Source organism: Erythrolamprus reginae, chromosome 6, assembly GCF_031021105.1.
Source record: "Erythrolamprus reginae isolate rEryReg1 chromosome 6, rEryReg1.hap1, whole genome shotgun sequence".
Lineage (NCBI taxonomy): Eukaryota > Metazoa > Chordata > Lepidosauria > Squamata > Dipsadidae > Erythrolamprus > Erythrolamprus reginae.
Genome location: NC_091955.1, coordinates 51,232,528 through 51,250,217, shown reverse-complemented (window position 1 = coordinate 51,250,217; position 17,690 = coordinate 51,232,528). Strand labels below are relative to the sequence as shown.

The following is a 17,690-nucleotide window of genomic DNA, read 5'->3' as shown; positions in this document are numbered from 1 at the left end:
GCCTTCTCTTGGTCCCGTCGATGAAACAATACAGATACGTTAAATTGTAATTAGTGTTTACTTTTAGAAATAGCACAGTTTACTTTAATCTTGATGTTGGCATCCTTCTTCAAATATGTTTTGCTGCATTTACTTTATTATCTCAATTTCCAGTCTAGAAGTTCAAATACTAATTATTTTAGTATTTGTATAGTTTAGTACAGTTTTTGCATAAGGACACCAAAAACTGACCAATTTTATCCGAAGCATCTATTTTTGATAATTTTTTAAAGTCTTGATTTAACTTTTTTTCCTTTATCAATATATGAGTGATAATCGCTAATGGCAGTAATGTTGATTCAACAAGATGTTTGTGCATTGAGAAAATATTTTAAAACCTATGCCTTTTTTTAAAAAAATCAAAATACTCATATTAAGGGACTGTCATTTCTCTGCAATTTGCACAAACTTGCAATTTTAAATTGGAGTACAGATTTTGATAACTGACTGACAGAAATACTGAATAACATTCACACTCTGCTATGAAGAAGAACAGCACCAGAAAACCAATATCCATGCTGATTACAAAGCCCTTAGAATAGAAGCTCAGAAATTATTAAAACACTCTATAATTACTTTGTGATTTTATCATTGTAATGTCACCAGAAGCAAAGGCGAGACCACTCTTGAGGTAATTGTATCACAAGGCTTGCAAAGATATTAATGTAAGAACTTTTCATTGTCTAAGAATCCTTTACCATAGCAACTTAAAATTCAGCAGCTTCCAAATAATTTTAAGCAAAACCATACTTCCTATCCTTTTAGCTACAAATTACATATTCTAAGAATTATAATATTTCTAATTTGAATCTGTCTCTCTTTCTCGCTGTCATATCTTCTCCAAGAATGACCACATAATGAACTATTTTCAGTTCTTCCTCAGGAACAAATGTATAAGGCAGACGTCATTGCATCATAATTTCATATTCAAATCTTTGCAGTTTCCTTCAACACAATCTCTTGATGTGTGAGATCTTTCTTGCCTTAATGAGTCTGTTTGAGGAGTTTCATTTGAGTTGAGAATTTTACTGTTGCCTTATTTGATAAGAATTTCTGATTATATGGCAAACTGAAATAATTTCAGCTGCAGAAGTACCAAAGATTATAAAAATTCAGAAATAAAATTACACCTCAGTGTGGTTCAGTCTTGAATATTTCCTTTTCCTTCTAATAATTTAAAAATAGGCAGTGGAAATATTTGGTAATAGCTGAGCAAACCATTTTAAAACTGATTGTCTTAAGTCTTGAATTCTTTTGAGTACAATTTTATAAAATAAATACTACATACTGTATTTATATAATGTTTGGTGGAGAGTGAAGGGAAGGGAGACTGGTGAAAGAAAAGTCACAGTCAGAATTGACATGACACAGGCGTATCAAAAATTACTTGACACTTGTGGTTTGCTAGAAATTATATTTTTCTGTTAATCATTTAAAAGTGCTGTTAAAATTTTGAATGTACAGTATTTCATTTTTTTTTCTTGGTTAAAACAGTGTAGTTCTAATCTGGTGTACTTTGAAGGGTTGGTGGTATAACGTTTAGATGTCCTGGACACAAGATGACTCCTAAATCAGAACATCTTGACCATCAAATTGAACTGCAGTTAATTCACTGTTTTAAGAAGAAGAAAACTTTGCTGAGCTGTTTAATTCATGATATACATGAGATCCCACTTAAGAAAGAAATCACAACAACACTAAAAGTAATATCATTAAGTTGGTATAATAGCTTAACTAATTAAATGATTATAAAATGACAGTCACATGAAATTCCTGCCCCTATTACAGAAACAGAATAAAAAGATGTTGATAAAATGTATGATAAACAGCAAGAGGTTTTAAATGCAACATTTAGAAAGGACACATCATTAATATGTTACTGGAATGTCAACTGAAGAAAAAAAGGAATCTGGAAGTACAGGTAGATGAGAACTAGAGAGGCAAAACAATTCAGGAAGTAAATTAATAGGATTTTACCAAGAAACTTCTTTATTCATTGCCAATAGTTGCTTCAATGAACATGTATACAGACTCTATAACTGGACATCACCAGATTGATAATATCAGAATAAAATTGACTACATAATAGGAAATAGGAGTTGATGAAGTACAATCCACTATTCCTCCAGATGGAAATTTGGAACAGACCATGAATTTTATTGCTTTCTCCTTCTCTTTCTCTCTGACACACACACACACACACACACACACACACACACGCACGCACAAACACATTCAAAATAATGTGTATGCTAGCCAAATATACCTATAGAATATGAGATCAATGAAAGAAACAGAAACAGTATGTAATTTATGCAAAATACTATCTGAGGAGCAATAAAAAAGCAAAAATCCTTATTCACAACATTTCAAAGAGGAAAATATCTGAATGATTTTAGAGCATTCTTATAATAGTCAGGGAAAGACAGAGGATTAAAGCCATGAGGAACAGAAAATAAGTATGCACACTGAATACAAACTTTCAATATCAAGCAAGAAAAGAAACAGAATTCAGCAGAGAATGTCACAAATAGGGGAAAAATACAAGACAAGAAAAACAAATTATTTTGTAAAGGCATCAGAAGGATCACAAGAATAAGCTATGATAAAACTACTCTTAACTCAAGTCCTCATACAAGTAAAGATTTTAGAATGGATAGAAGTACTGTACTGTATTTTTTGGAGTATAAGACACGCCCTTTTCCTCCCTAAAAGAGGCTGAAAATTTGGGTGCATCTTACATTTCGAATGTAGCTTTTTTATAGCTTTTTTTTCAACCTAACAATCTTCCCAGCTCTTTCATTGTTACTCTGTGAATATAATATTTTTCCAACCCTAAGTATTTGCAGGATTTTTTTCATTGCTCTACTTGCTCCGAATATGTTTCTTTCCAGCCCTAACCAGGTGTTAATGATGTTCCCAGCTCTTACTGGCTTGCAAACTCTTTCATTGTTACTCTCTCCAAATATGGTTTTTTTAAAGCCCTAACCAGGGGATAAAATAATATGCTGAAGCTGATCAGACTAAGGACACTAGCCAACTTTTTTCCACCCATTTTTCCTCCCCCAAAATGTAGGTGCGTCTTATACTCCAAAAATACGGTATATCATATAGAGATCTGTAGCACTATTTTAGGACTGGGAAAATCTTTCAAGTCATTATTAATTATGAACAAATACTTTCCCCCTGGAAAGTAAGGGTCCTTTTTCAAAATAGGTCTGGCCCGGAAGTATCTACAGGTAGTCCTTGATTTGCAACCACAATTGAACCTAAAATTTATATTAAGTGAGAAATTTGTTTTCTAAGTGAGAAATTTGTTTTTAATATGATTTAAAAAGTGAATTTTGCCCCATATTGCAACTTTTCTTGTCACATTTGTTATGTGAATCATTTCATTATTAAATTAGTAACTTAGGGAGAGCGGTGGGGTCAATGGTGCCAGCAGCACAGAGTTCCCCTTTGCCCATGGGGGAACTCCGAATCCCCGCCATCTGGGGGAGCTTGGGTTCCTATGGAACTAGGCCAGATCCTTCCCGATGGGGAGGTAATGCTGTGGATGCTGCCAGGGGTCTGGTTTGGGGTCAGCATACCCCACCAGATGAACCGACTTGTCTCGCATCGGCGGTGGTGTGAAATTGACTAGGCTGTTGTGCCTACCTCGATGAAACTGAGCTGACAATGCAACAAAGCCAGTTAAAACTGAAAGAGGGGTTAAACAGGGGTGCATCCTGGCCCCCCTACTTTTCAACTTTTATATAAATGATATGGCAAAATGGTTGAACAAACCAAATCACCATCCAACCAAAATAGACAACTGAAACATCACCCTTTTGCTCTATGCAGATGACACCATGATCCTCTCCAGGATGCCAGTAGGCCTTAAAAGAGCCTTGCGAGCCCTTCTTCAGTACTGTAATAACAATAACCTGAGTATGAATTATGAAAAAACAAAGATCATGGCCTTTGCAAAAAGGCCAAAAATTTACGCATGGTATCTTGATGGGCACAAAATAGAGCAGGTAACCACCTTTAAATACCTGTGGGTGGTCTTTCAGGCCAATTGGTCAAGGAAAGCACGTGGAGAATATGCAGCTGCCTTGGGACAAAGATCAGCGAACAATTTTTCCTCAATTTTTTCCACACAAAGGGAGGTTATTATGTTCCTGCTGCTATCAAGCTTTTAAAGGCCAAGTCGCTTGCTCAGCTTCTTTACGGCTCCTTGCTTGGACTGCCAGCTTCAGCTTTACACTTTACACCACTAGAATTAGTTCAATCCAAATTTATTAGAACAATTCTCCAGATGCCATGTTGTGTCTCAAATGTACTTCTGCGCCTGGAGACTGGACTGATAAAAGTCGAAGCAAGAATCTGTATAGCGTCCCTAAATATGTGGTTAAAGCTTAATTTTTTTCCGCAAGGTCTTGCTCCGTTAATCCTTCACGATGAATTTTCGTCCTCACGGGTGGAGGACATCGAGAGGCAGGTGGACTTGGGAAGAGCTCCACTGTTTCTGCCCCCAGATGCCACTAGATATGTTGTGGCTCCTGCAATATACCTGGGACAGCTAGAGTCAGCAAGCCATCGAAAGGTATTTGCTCTTGTATGGTGCTGTGCGCTTCCATCCGCCGTTTTGTATGGCAAGTACAAGGGAACTCCAGCCATTGAAAGATTTTGCCCTTGTGGCTCAGGAGAGGTGGAGACTGAGGGCACATGCCCCTGAGATGCTCCTTTTACACTGACATTAGGAGAAAGCATATTCTACCACTTATTGAGGGATATCCGGGCTGCTCGGATGCTGCCTATCTCCGGTGGTTGCTTGGGGATGAGCAGGCCAGGATTATGGCACAGGTGGCCAGATTCTGCACAGCAGCAGCGGGGATTCATCGCAAATGTGTGCCTTCATAGCGAGATATGTACATCTCTTGTATAGTTACAATGGGTCAATCTTGGTTGCTCAGTCAATAGTCTTGTTTCCTGTTCTTTTTCCTTTTAATTATTATTAATATTATATTGATGGTCTTTGACCGTAAATAAAATTTTATTATTATAAAAGGATTTAAAAGTAAGCTTGAAGTTATCGGGAGAGAGGAACTAAGGAATGTGCTGGAGCGAGAAGAACAGAATTAAGAATGGTGCTGATGAATGATTCGGCTGATCGGAGCTTGGATTGTTTTTCTTCTCAACTTTAAAAGGAACAAAAGATTGGAAAAAATGGAGAGAAAGAGGCTAATTGGCAATGGACACAATAATTGCAGAAGAAGAATTTGACTATGACTGTGAACATTTCTAATTATTTCCATTTGGAGACTACAACACTTTATAGAGGAGAATTTACATGGTTCTAGAAGGATTTTTCTACAGAATTACAGAAATGTATTGAATATTACATTTAACTTTGTGGATATTATAAATTTTATTTGCAGCACAGAAACTGAACATAGAAAGAGCAGTAAGCATTTTAAAAACAAAAGCAAGAAAATAAAAGAAGAACTGAAATAAGAAGTAGCAAGTGAAGGAGATTTGGACAATGATAAAGCTATAAATTTATAAGACTGTTAAATGGATAGAGATAAATTTGAATTTAATGATTGATTGAATTGTGAGATAGACCTTATTTGTAATACTAAAATCGAATGGAGAAAATGTAGCAGGTACTTGGTAAATTTAAACAAGAAATTAAAAGAAAAGATGAAAGAAGAAGGAACTGGTAAAATAATGTAATTTAGTTTATTAGACTTGTATGCTGCCCCTCTCTGCAGACTTGGGGCGGCTCACAAAAAAATAGTGACTGTGTAGCAGATCTAATATTAAAACATTCTAAAACCAACATTGGAACCATACAACACAATCATACCATGCATAAACTGAATAAGCCTGGCGACATAGGTGGGTCTTTATTAACTTATGAAAAGCAAGGAGGGTGGGGGCAGTTTTAACCTCCAGGGGGAGTTGATTCCAGAGGGCCAGGGCCGCCACAGAGAAGGCTCTTCCCCTGGAGCCTGCCAGACAACATTGTTTAGTCGATGGGACCCGGAGAAGACCAACTCTGTGGGATCTTATTGGTCGCTGCGATTTGTGCGGTAGAAGATTTGGACTGATAATTGTATAAGGCTTTTTAAATTTGAATTTATTCATTATCTGAACTTTAAGATTATTATAATGAGAATTATAATGGAAAAGAGAAGCTGGGGGAAAGGGAAAATGGATATAACAAGGGTATGATTATTAAAGGAAGACTAATTTGGGAAAAATAAACTGTAGAGAGTATGATTAGCAGTTTTGGAAGTATCTGGCATTTTAACTGAATAGATTAGGGAAGACTATCACACTGAAATGATCAGTGGAATAATAGATTAGGGAAGAATTATTACACTGGGTATGACAGTGAAATTAAATAGATTAGGGAAGATTATTACACTGGGAATGACAGTGAGTATAAATAGATTAGGGAAAATTATTATACTGAATTTGACAGTGGAAGATATATAGAATAGGGTGATACATAGATTAGGGAAGATTATTACACTGGGAATTACAGTGAAATCAAATAGACTAGGGAAGATTATTACACTGGGAATGACAGCGAAAATAAATAGACTAGGGAAGATAGTTACACTGGGTTTGACAGTGGAAAATATAAATTAGGGAAAATTATCACAGTGGTATTAATAGTAAAAATAAATATATTAGGGGAGATTATTATACTGGGATTGGCAATGGAAGATACTTTCAGTGAAAATTAAATAGAAAAATATATATTATAATTATGATTTGCTAAATTTGAAATGATAAATTTGCAAACTGACATAAATGATATAGTGGATAAGCACAGAAAGAAGATAATGCAATTTAAACTCTTAATAATAATTTTTGTTTCCCCCCCCGAATTGCTATTGTTATAATTAGGTTTAAGGTATGAAATAGTTGATATAAACTGATATTTTTTTGTTGTTGTAAATTTGGAATTTTTCTCTTAAAGGGCAGTTATATTAAAATGAGGGTTAAAAACATAAATGAGATAAGTAAGAATATAATAAATGTACTGAAGCACCATGGCATAGATTTAGTAGAAAAAAGCAAATAGCCAATAGAAATTTTGATAGATAATAGTGTTTTGAACCTGAATGAGAACAGAAAATAATCTTTGAAATCCAGATGACAAAATTAGAAAAGTAGGCAACACAAAATAAAAATGTATACCGAAACAAAAATAGATATATAAGTAAGAATTTTAATTAAGAATTTAATAATTGTATTTTATTGAAATTTGAAGGTATGCAAATTTATATTTCTGTAAGGTGTGGAGAAAAAAATGTATACCCCCCCAAATTAAATTACTGTATTTTTCAGTGTATAAGATGCACCGGTGTATAAGATGCACCTAGATTTTAAATGAGGAAAACAAGGAAAAAAGCATTCTGAACCAAATGGTGTAACATTATATTGTTTAATAAAATACCAGTGTGGCAGAATACTTTTTACACCATGGATAATTTTTAAAACCATGTATACTTTTTAAAACCATGTACAATTTTTATAAACTGCAAACATGACAACTTCAAGGACCTCAAGCTTGTGGATTTCAACTCCCAGAATTCCTCTGCCAGTCATGGTACTTTAGGAATGGGAGTTGAAGTCCACAAGCCTTAATCTTGCCAGGTTTGAAGACCCTTGCACTTCTAACTCCTAATTCAGGGGTCTTCAAACCTGACAGTTTTAAGACTAATGGACTTCAACTCCCAGAATTCCTCTATCTGTCATGAGAGAAGGGTCTTGGATGGAGGATAACACTCCACCCACCTACCCACCCCTACCCACCCACCCGGATTTCTTTCTTGGTTTGCTAAAGCTTGGAGGCCAAGATTGCACTTTAGCGGGGGGGGGGGCACAAGAAAGCAAGGGGAGGATCTACACAAAGACCACACACACACACACACTGCCCCTCTAGGATGTTAACCCAGATGCCACCCCCTCCCCAAGTGCCTTCCTCTCCAGTTGGGACAAGGCTTTCCTATGAGAGATGAACGTAGGGAAAATGTCTTTTGGGACCTGACACTGGTCTCCCGTGGAAGGTCATTATCTCTCTCTCTCTCTCTCTCTCTCACACACACACACACACACACACACATGCTCTCCTCCCTTCTCCTTCCCTCCGGCTTCCTCCAAAGTCTTTTTGAGCAGACAAGCCAAAACAGTTTCAGGGTCTGCCTTTTCTATCTACCTCCCTCCCTTTCCTCCGTCCCAGTTTGTATGGCGTGATAGGACACCGGGGTGTGGGAACGTGTTGCTCTCCAACACAACCCGTTTTATGCACCAAGTGCCAGCACCGACCCCAGCTCGGATGCCCCCATCCAAACTGGGGTCGGTGACGGCAGGGATCCCACGAGGAATGCCTGCCACCAGACAGGTGAGGTGGGGGTGCATGGCAGCAGCTGAAGAGAAGTATGTAGGCGTCCCCTCGTTGCTCTGTGTATCCAGCTGATGGAGAAGGCCCACGGGGTGGCCCTGATCATCTGGCGTGAGGGGGATTGGTTCCATCAGCCCCCACCCCACCTCACCGTGTTATTGGGTGGCAGTCTCGGCTGCTCCTCAAATGAAAGCTGCTGCTGCTGCCTCCACTGGGACTAACTTGGGCAGCGTGCCCACTTTGTCTCTGCCAGCTGGAGGCCCCAGGCAGCTGCCTGGAAAGAGAGACTTTGCTGCTGATGCGATGTCTGGCACCCTGCCCATCCTTGGGGTTGAGATGCCGACCTCCCACCGAGGGCTGCTGGGTGGCCTCTGCAACGTTCGATGTATAAGATGCACCCAATTTTTAAAGCACTTTTTTGAAGTAAAAAGTGCATCGTATAAACTGAAAAATGCGGTAGTAACTTGGTTATTAAGTCAATCTGGTTTTCCCATTGACTTTGCTTCTCAGAAGGTCACAAAAGCTGATCACTGCAAACGTCAAAAATTTGAGTCAGTTGCTAAGCATCAGAATTTTGATAATGTGACCAAGGGGATGCTACAATGATCATAAGTGTGAAAAATGGTCATAAGTCACTTTTTTCAGTGCTGTTGTAACTTTGAACGGTGACTAAATGAACTGTTTTAAGTCAAAGACTTACATTTGTTGATTAATATGTTCATCATTAATAAAGTTTTGAAATATTTTTGTTTCTTTCCCAGCCCCAAGTGTATTTTGCCCCTTTCTAGAAAAAGTAGTTCCATTGTTTCTCAGAGATCCCATCTTAATGAATTCAATAATGAATGAATTCTGGATTCTTACTGACAATAAGCATAACAAATGAAATTCATTGTGAATGGTTGTCCATTTTTAAGAAAACGAAGAAAGTCCAATTGTCTTTTGAAAAAGCATCTGTGGGACAATCCATGACATAATTGATTGATAATTTCTATGGGCATAGTTAATGTTTCTTTTGGGATTTTATTGCACTTTTAGGGGCTTAAGATACAGAAAAATAAATACTAAACAAACAAGCAGATTTCAGAAAAAGCAGAGAGAGATGAGATCAAGAGGTGCAAGAGATTACAACAAAGTAGGTTCACTTTATTTAGTAACTACAACAATGCCTTATTTGAAATGTTTGAATTAGGTATACATTAAGGCTAATGGTCAGAACATATTATCATTCTTCTGAGGAATCTTTCAAGGTAAACAAGAAATAACCATAAGAATGGAATTGGTAGAAATAGAATAATTCATAATAGGAAAGATAATGAGACAAGGATGTATGTTGTTTCCATATGTGCTTCAATTGCACACTGAATCGATAATAAGAATGTAGAATTGGAAAAGAAGACATTACGCTCTAATCTAGAGATTGAGACAATCAAATTAATTTGAAATATGCAGATGATATCACTATGTTAGCTAAAAAACCCACCCCCAGAAAAGCTAATTATGAAAGTAAAAAAATGGAAAAATATTAAAAAGGCAGAGATGATGTCAAATGACAGACTTGTGAGTTCTTACTTGACAGTAAAGGAGTAAAGATGATAGAATATGGCTGAGGAAAAAGTAGAGAGATGATTAATTTTAAAGAGGAAGGCTACAACAGGCCTAGAGATTATTGTGAAGGATAAAGATATTTCTATGACAACAAAGGTTAAAATAGTTAAAGCAGTGGTTTTTCAATGATGGCTGTGCAAACTGGGCCCTGAAAGAAAGCAGAAGCCTCTGAATTATAAATTAGAAGTACTTACTAGGAATACCATGGACTGTGATAACTTATTCTTGAATAAAATAAACAAATGATTAAACACAAGCATCCTTAATGATCAGCAGGTGATATGAGCAGATAATGGCTAGGGAAAAATTCTTGACATGTTGAAGGAAGAAGAAGAGGGGGGAAAAAAGATACCGGTAAATGAGTTCACAGATGAAAGAGTTCATTGGAATAACCTTGAAAGGCGTATGGATTATAATGGGAACAGATTGAGATGGCAAATATTCCAATCAAAATCTTTGGGGATTTTCTTCACCGTATTGATTAGCTCAAAGAATTTAAGTTTTGGCTTGAAAGATCTGTAACTTATATTTGGAAGAGAAACCCCTTTCTAGAGGTCAAACATCTACTAACAATTCTGTCCTAACACATAGAAGAGCCTTTATATTAAGCAGACTCACCTTCAGGCCTCCTGGAAGGGCATCCCAATACAAGGCCATAATGGCCTTAGAGGAAACTGAAGCAATAATATACATTCTTTTTCAGTATCCCTCTAATTCAAATTGACATAAAGTGTTTCTTTAAATAATCAGTTATACAAACTAGATGCAGACACTAAACTAGCAGGAATCCTTAAAATGAACTTTTCAATACAATCTTATTTCTTACATTACATAACCCATGCATTATATAATTTTATATTAATATTTTGGAACTTTAATCACTGTTAATTAATAAGTGATGGACTGATACATTCGTGGCTAGCCTGATACCATTTGCTATTCTTTTTCTCCTGAATTGCCACCCCTCCCCCATTAATTCTTAGTAGAGCAGCATCCAGATAATGTCATGGTTACATTTCAATGACTTCTATTTGGCTTTTTGTGTTATTTTAAGTCTGATCTATATGTCTTTTTAACAATCGATTTTAGTTTCAGGCTGCCTAGATGGACAGAATGGATTGTAAGACTATGTTCCCTGAGGAAGTTTATAAAAGATCACAGAACCATTTCCACACTGAGATCACAGAACTCCAAACTCAGAGGCAGAAATCTAATGTGGAATTAAATTCTACAAGCCTGTGTAGGTGATGTACTGTATCTTATCTTGTCAATTATCATAGCCAAAGGAGAAGAGAAGAGAAGACAGTTGATGAGAATCAAGCAGGAGATATACCGGGGGTCTTGGTCTTTCACTTGATCCCAAACTCTCCAATATCCTCTCCATAACATCAATCCAATGAAAGAATAAATGTGGCCTAAACTGCTTCCTTCCCAGTTTATTTATTTATTTATTTATTTTATTATTTAGATTTGTATGCCGCCCCTCTCCGAAGTGTTTGGAACCAGGAGAGAAGGGAATGACACTCAGTTCTACTTTGCCAGTCTTCTGCCAGGATGATTTGAGAAACCTTGGAGTTCTTTTAGGCCAGGAAGGCTGCAGGACTGCCCTATTAAGGACTATCATGTTTCTAATAGAGGGACCCTTTCTTGTCTATGGGTCCTAGCTGAGACATCCTGTTACATTTCACCTGAGAGTTTAATGAAAAATAGTTTTTTAATTAGTCAATACATATTGCTCAGGTGGTGGGCCTTTATGATTGACTTAATAACTGTAACTATTATTATAGCTGTGAAGAAAACATTTTTTTAAAAATTAAGGGCAATATTTAAAAGCTACAGGAAGTAATTAATTAATGGCCAATTCATAATTAATCTCCAGCTATGTATTCATTCTCATATCCCAATAACTGTAATACAAAATCAAAGATGCCCAGCTGAGGACACATCCTCACAAAGTTGCCGTTGTTTTCCCTTTGGGAGCGCAGTCTACAATCATCTGGTTTCAATATAGTCTTTTCCTTCTTCTTCTGACATGTCTTTTACCAACAATTTTGCAATGTTTCTAAGTGATGATGCAGCAGGACTGGGACACACCAATTTCTCAGTGGCCACTTGAAGCAGTGCAGGCATGTATTCTTATCACTAGCTGATGCTTACCATACCTCTCCCCTAGTAAAACACTACCAAAATTTTTACTACCACACTGTGGACGTGGCTTATGCAGGACATTCTGCATTTTTTTTCAACATCTTTCAGTGCAGATTGGGTAGAGCTCGATTTTTGCTACCCCACTGCGTTCCCCACGTCTGGGCAGCAGCCCACCCCTGTTCTCCCCCATCCTGGTTATTTTGGCTCAGATTCCAAGGGGAGGATGGAAATGGAGAGTCTGCAGTTTGCACTTTGGCAGTAGGCATCACAGGTGGCTCTTAAGTATATGAAGATAGTCGCTTTGTCGGCTCCCCCCCCCTTCCTCCCCCTTCTCCCATTTCTCATTTCCTGTATTCCCTATTGCATTACATTGAAGAACTGTGCCCCCTGGTGGATGGCTCTATAACTACAACAGACTTAATGAAGGATTTTACTAAAGACATTATTATCATCCTGTTCTGGATTGACTGATTGACTGATGAATTTTAATTTACCTATTTATACAAGAACTGGTTTTATATTAATTTATAATTTTTAACGTATATTTTATATATTTATATTAATGGTCTTAGTGTTTTTAAATTGTTATTAACTGCCTTTTTATACTATTATTAATTTAATTGATTTTTAACATAATTGGGGTTCTAAGTAATGGATGACTGGGATAAATTTACTTGTGGTTATGAATGGAATGACTGGTATGATTGGGTGGGTGGGGGTGGGGGTGGTTATGGTATGGATGAGTTTGTTGATAGTAGTGTGAATGATAGGTTTGACCCACCTGACGCTCGGGAGACAGGAAAGGAAGGGGCGCCGATCTCTGAGGGGGCAGGGGGGCGGAGTATCCCTGTGTTGCTGGGGAGAGGCAGCTATGGCGGGGGCCACAGGGGAACGAGGGATCGTTGCTTAATAACGGTCCCTTGTTCTGGCTCTGTGAGCCCAATCTTGGGTACTGGTGGTGAGTGTAACTCTGGCCCTGGGCTCAGGTTGCTGCTGCTGAATGCCAGGTCGGTAGTAAATAAAGCTCTCCTCATCCGGGATTTGATCCTGGATGAGGAGGCCGACCTGGCATGTATTACTGAAACCTGGCTGGGCCCGGAGGGAGGTGTTCCTCTCTCTGAAATTTGCCCAGCCGGGTTTCAGATATGGCATCAACCTCGACCCCAGGGAAGGGGGGGAGGAGTGGCTATTGTAGCCAGGGAGAGCCTTTGCCTGCGTAGACTCATTGCTCTGGAAATTGCGGGTTGCGAGTCTCTCTTGATGAAGTTGGACTTAGGGGTTCAGGTGGGCTTATTTCTCACGTACCTGCCTCCCAGCTGCGTGTCAAAAGCCCTGCCTGTGCTACTCGAGGAGGTAGCCGGGTTGGCGGTGGAGTTCCCCGGACTCATTGTCCTGGGGGACTTCAACCTGCCGTCACTCGGCGAAACCTCTGGGTTGGCACAGGAGTTCATGGCCGCCATGACAGCCGTGGACCTGACTCAAGTAGTACAGGGTCCGACTCACGAGGGAGGGCACGCACCTGACATGGTATTCCTTTCCGAGCAATTGAGTAATGGTCTGAGACTAAGGGGCTTAGAAGTATTGCCTTTGGCATGGTCAGATCATTTTCTACTGCGACTTGACTTCCTGGCTCCAATCCTCCCCCGCAGGGAGGCGGAACCAATGAAGATGTTCCGCCCCAGACGCCTGATGGACCCAGAGGGCTTTCAGATGGCGCTTGGGGTTATTCCAGAGGCACTCGTCCACAGTTCGGCAGAGTCTCTCGCGGAGGCCTGGAACAGGGCTGCGGCGGGGGCTCTTGACCGGATTGCGCCTTTGCGACCTCTCCGTGGTGTTAGACCCCGTAGAGCCCCATGGTTCAACGAGGAGCTCCGGGAGTTGAAACGCCAAAAGAGACGTCTAGAGAAGCGATGGAGGAAGAGTAGGTCTGAATCCGATCGAACACTTGTAAGAGCTTTTATTAAGACTTACAAAGTGGCGCTCAAGGCGGCAAGATGCGCGTACCATGCCGCCTTGATTGCATCAGCGGAATCCCACCCGGCCGCTCTGTTTAGGGTGACCCACTCCCTTCTTAACCAGGGGGGAGTTGGGGAGCCCTTGCAGAGTAGTGCCGAGGATTTTAACATGTTTTTCGCTGATAAAGTCGCTCGGATCCGGGCCGACCTCGACTCCAATTGTAAAACAGAGTCGACTGACAACGAGTCAGTCGAGGTGACTGGGGCACGTACTTGTCCACCTGTCTGGGAGGAGTTTGATCTGGTGACACCTGATGAAGTGGACAAGGCCATTGGAGCTGTGAGTTCCGCCACCTGTTTACTGGATCCGTGTCCCTCCTGGTTGGTTTCGGCCAGCAGGGAGGTGACATGGAGCTGGGCCCAGGAGATTACCAACGCTTCCTTGGGGAGGGGAGTTTTTCCATCACTCTATAAAGAAGCGCTCGTGCGCCCCCTCCTCAAGAAGCCCTCCCTGGACCCAGCCGTGCTTAACAACTATCGTCCAGTCTCCAACCTTCCCTTTATGGGGAAGGTTGTTGAGAAGGTGGTGGCACTCCAGCTCCAGCGGTCCTTGGAAGAAGCCGATTATCTAGGTCCCCAGCAGTCAGGTTTCAGGCCCGGTTACAGCACGGAAACCGCTTTGGTCGCGTTGATGGATGATCTCTGGCGGGCCCGGGACAGGGGTTTATCCTCTGTCCTGGTGCTCCTTGACCTCTCAGCGGCTTTCAATACCATCGACCATGGTATCTTTCTGCACCGGCTGGAGGGGTTGGGGGTGGGAGGCACTGTTTTTCAGTAGTTCTCCTCCTACCTCTCTGGCCGGTCGCAGTCGGTGTTAGTGGGGGGTCAGAGGTCGACACCTAGGTTTCTCCCTTGTGGGGTGCCTCAGGGGTCGGTCCACTCCCCCCTGCTATTCAACATCTACATGAAACCGCTGGGCGAGATCATCCAAGGACATGGGGTGAGGTATCATCAATATGCGGATGATACCCAGCTTTACATCTCCACCCCATGCCCAGTCAACGAAGTGGTGGAAGTGATGTGCCGGTGCCTGGAGGCTGTTGGGGCCTGGATGGGTGTCAACAGACTCAAGCTCAATCCGGATAAGACGGAGTGGCTGTGGGTTTTGCCTCCCAAGGACAATCCCATCTGTCCGTCCATCACCCTGGGGGGGAATTATTGACCCCATCAGAGAGGGTCCGCAACTTGGGCGTCCTCCTCGATCCACAGCTCACATTAGAAAACCATCTCTCAGCTGTGGCGAGGGGGGCGTTTGCCCAGGTTCGCCTGGTGCACCAGTTGCGGCCCTATCTGGACCGGGACTCATTACTCACAGTCACTCATGCCCTCATCACCTCGAGGTTCGACTACTGTAATGCTCTCTACATGGGGCTACCTTTGAAAAGTGTTTGGAAACTTCAGATCGTGCAGAATGCAGCTGCGAGAGCAGTCATGGGCTTACCTAGGTATGCCCATGTTTCACCATCACTCCGCAGTCTGCATTGGCTGCCGATCAGTTTCCGGTCACAATTCAAAGTGTTGGTTATGACCTTTAAAGCCCTTCATGGCACTGGACCAGAATATCTCCGAGACCGCCTCCTGCCGCACGAATCCCAGCGACCGATTAAGTCCCACAGAGTGGGCCTTCTCCGGGTCCCGTCAACTAAACAATGTCGGTTGGCGGGCCCCAGGGGAAGAGCCTTCTCTGTGGCGGCACCGGCCCTCTGGAACCAACTCCCCCCGGAGATTAGAACTGCCCCTACTCTTCCTGCCTTCCGTAAACTCCTTAAAACCCACCTTTGCCGTCAGGCATGGGGGAACTGAAACATCTCCCCCTGGGCATGTTTAATTTATATATGGTATGCTTGTGTGTATGTCTGTTAGTATATGGGGTCTTTTTTAAATCTTTAAATATTTTAAATTTGTCAGATTATTTATGATTTGTTTCCACGTGTTGTGAGCCGCCCCGAGTCTTCGGAGAGGGGCGGCATACAAATCTAAGTAATAAATAATAAATAAATAAATAGTGTTTCTCTAAAAGACCAGCAGTTCTTTTTCTTCTAAACAGGAATCTAATGGGTTTTTAAACACAGGTTTTATTTTTTTTAAAGGAACATGCCTGTTTAAAATACCATTATTTTTGTTTCTGTGCAGCACAAACATCAGTTTATACTGGGAATTATAATTTGGTTCTCCCAGCTATGTGGTATTAGTTTTATTCCAAATGAGCATTAGAAGTTTTTTTTTAAACAAAGTTTTATGTGAACATACTATTTTACTGTTTTTATTATTTGGGGGAGGGATTTATAACATCAATATTCAACACCACTGTCTCTTAGTCCATGGTCTATTTTCAGGGGCTGCCAATAACTCATTAGCAGCATTGTCATCCCTTGCAATAATTTGGTGAGAAGCAATTTTAAGTTGAAGTGAACTGACAAAAGTTCTTCCTGTTTAGTCTTTTATACAGAATGTCAGGTCACAAGTGGAGTTCAGGACTAGGGGTTACAGCCATAGAAGAATGATGCTTTGCAGAACCTGTCCATTTATAAGTTATTATTCAGATTATTTCCATACTTCTATTTATCAGTCTTCTGGAAGACTGTTATTACTTATCATCACATATAAGGAGTTTACAGGTCAGAAGGCTGGAGGAGTAATGTGGGATAAAGTAGGATTAAATTGGCAATCTAGCACAAGGGCAACTTGAAAATTGGTTCAAGCCTTCTAATACCTTATGTTACTGGAAAGGAGAAATGCAACAGAGGAATCCACAATTGTCACTCTCAAATTATACCGCGTCAAACCAGTAAAATTACAATTCTAATTATTGAAGTTGTCCAAGAAGTTCATATAATGCTAGCATACTTTTCAGCCCATGGGCACATGAATATAATATGAGAAAGATGAAGTATTTAAAAAAATGCAGAAAAGAAAGTGAGAGCAAGAGAGATAGAGATAGTGAATGCCTCTGGTCTTGTTTTGCCACTAGAATAATTCCATCCAAATATAGCGAATGCTGGAGAGTAAAACTATGTTTTGAGAAAATCTTATACAGAGATCTTGTGTGAATGGAGAAACAATTATTTCACTTGCAGGTGCTTGCAGAATAGCAACACTGAAGTAAAAGCACCTTGTGGAATTGTGTGATATGTCTCATGCTTTTGGCAAGTATATAAATTTAATATAGGTACTCCTTGACTTACAACAGTTCATTTAATGAGTGTTGGAAGTTATAACAACACTGAAAAACTGACACGACCATTTTCTACACAACCTTTGCAGCATATCTGTAATCACGTGATCAAAATTCAGATGCTTCGCAACTGCCTCGTATGTATGATAGTTGCAGTGTCCTGGAGTCGTGATCACTTTTTGTGACTTTCTGACAAGCAAAGTCAATGAGTAATTCAGATTCACTTATCACCTGTGTTACTAATTTTAAAAAATAGTGTTATTATCTTAACAACTATGGCAAGAAAGGTTGTAAAATGAGG

The 17,690-nt window shown here is 40.1% G+C and overlaps 1 protein-coding gene across 1 annotated transcript in view; it reads right to left on the bottom strand.

Annotated features, from left to right (window-relative positions):
* The window catches only part of LOC139168875 (synaptotagmin-1), a 455,513-nt gene that overhangs the window by 40,503 nt on the left and 397,320 nt on the right, over window positions 1–17,690 (bottom strand). The gene's annotated exons all lie outside the window — the stretch shown is intronic.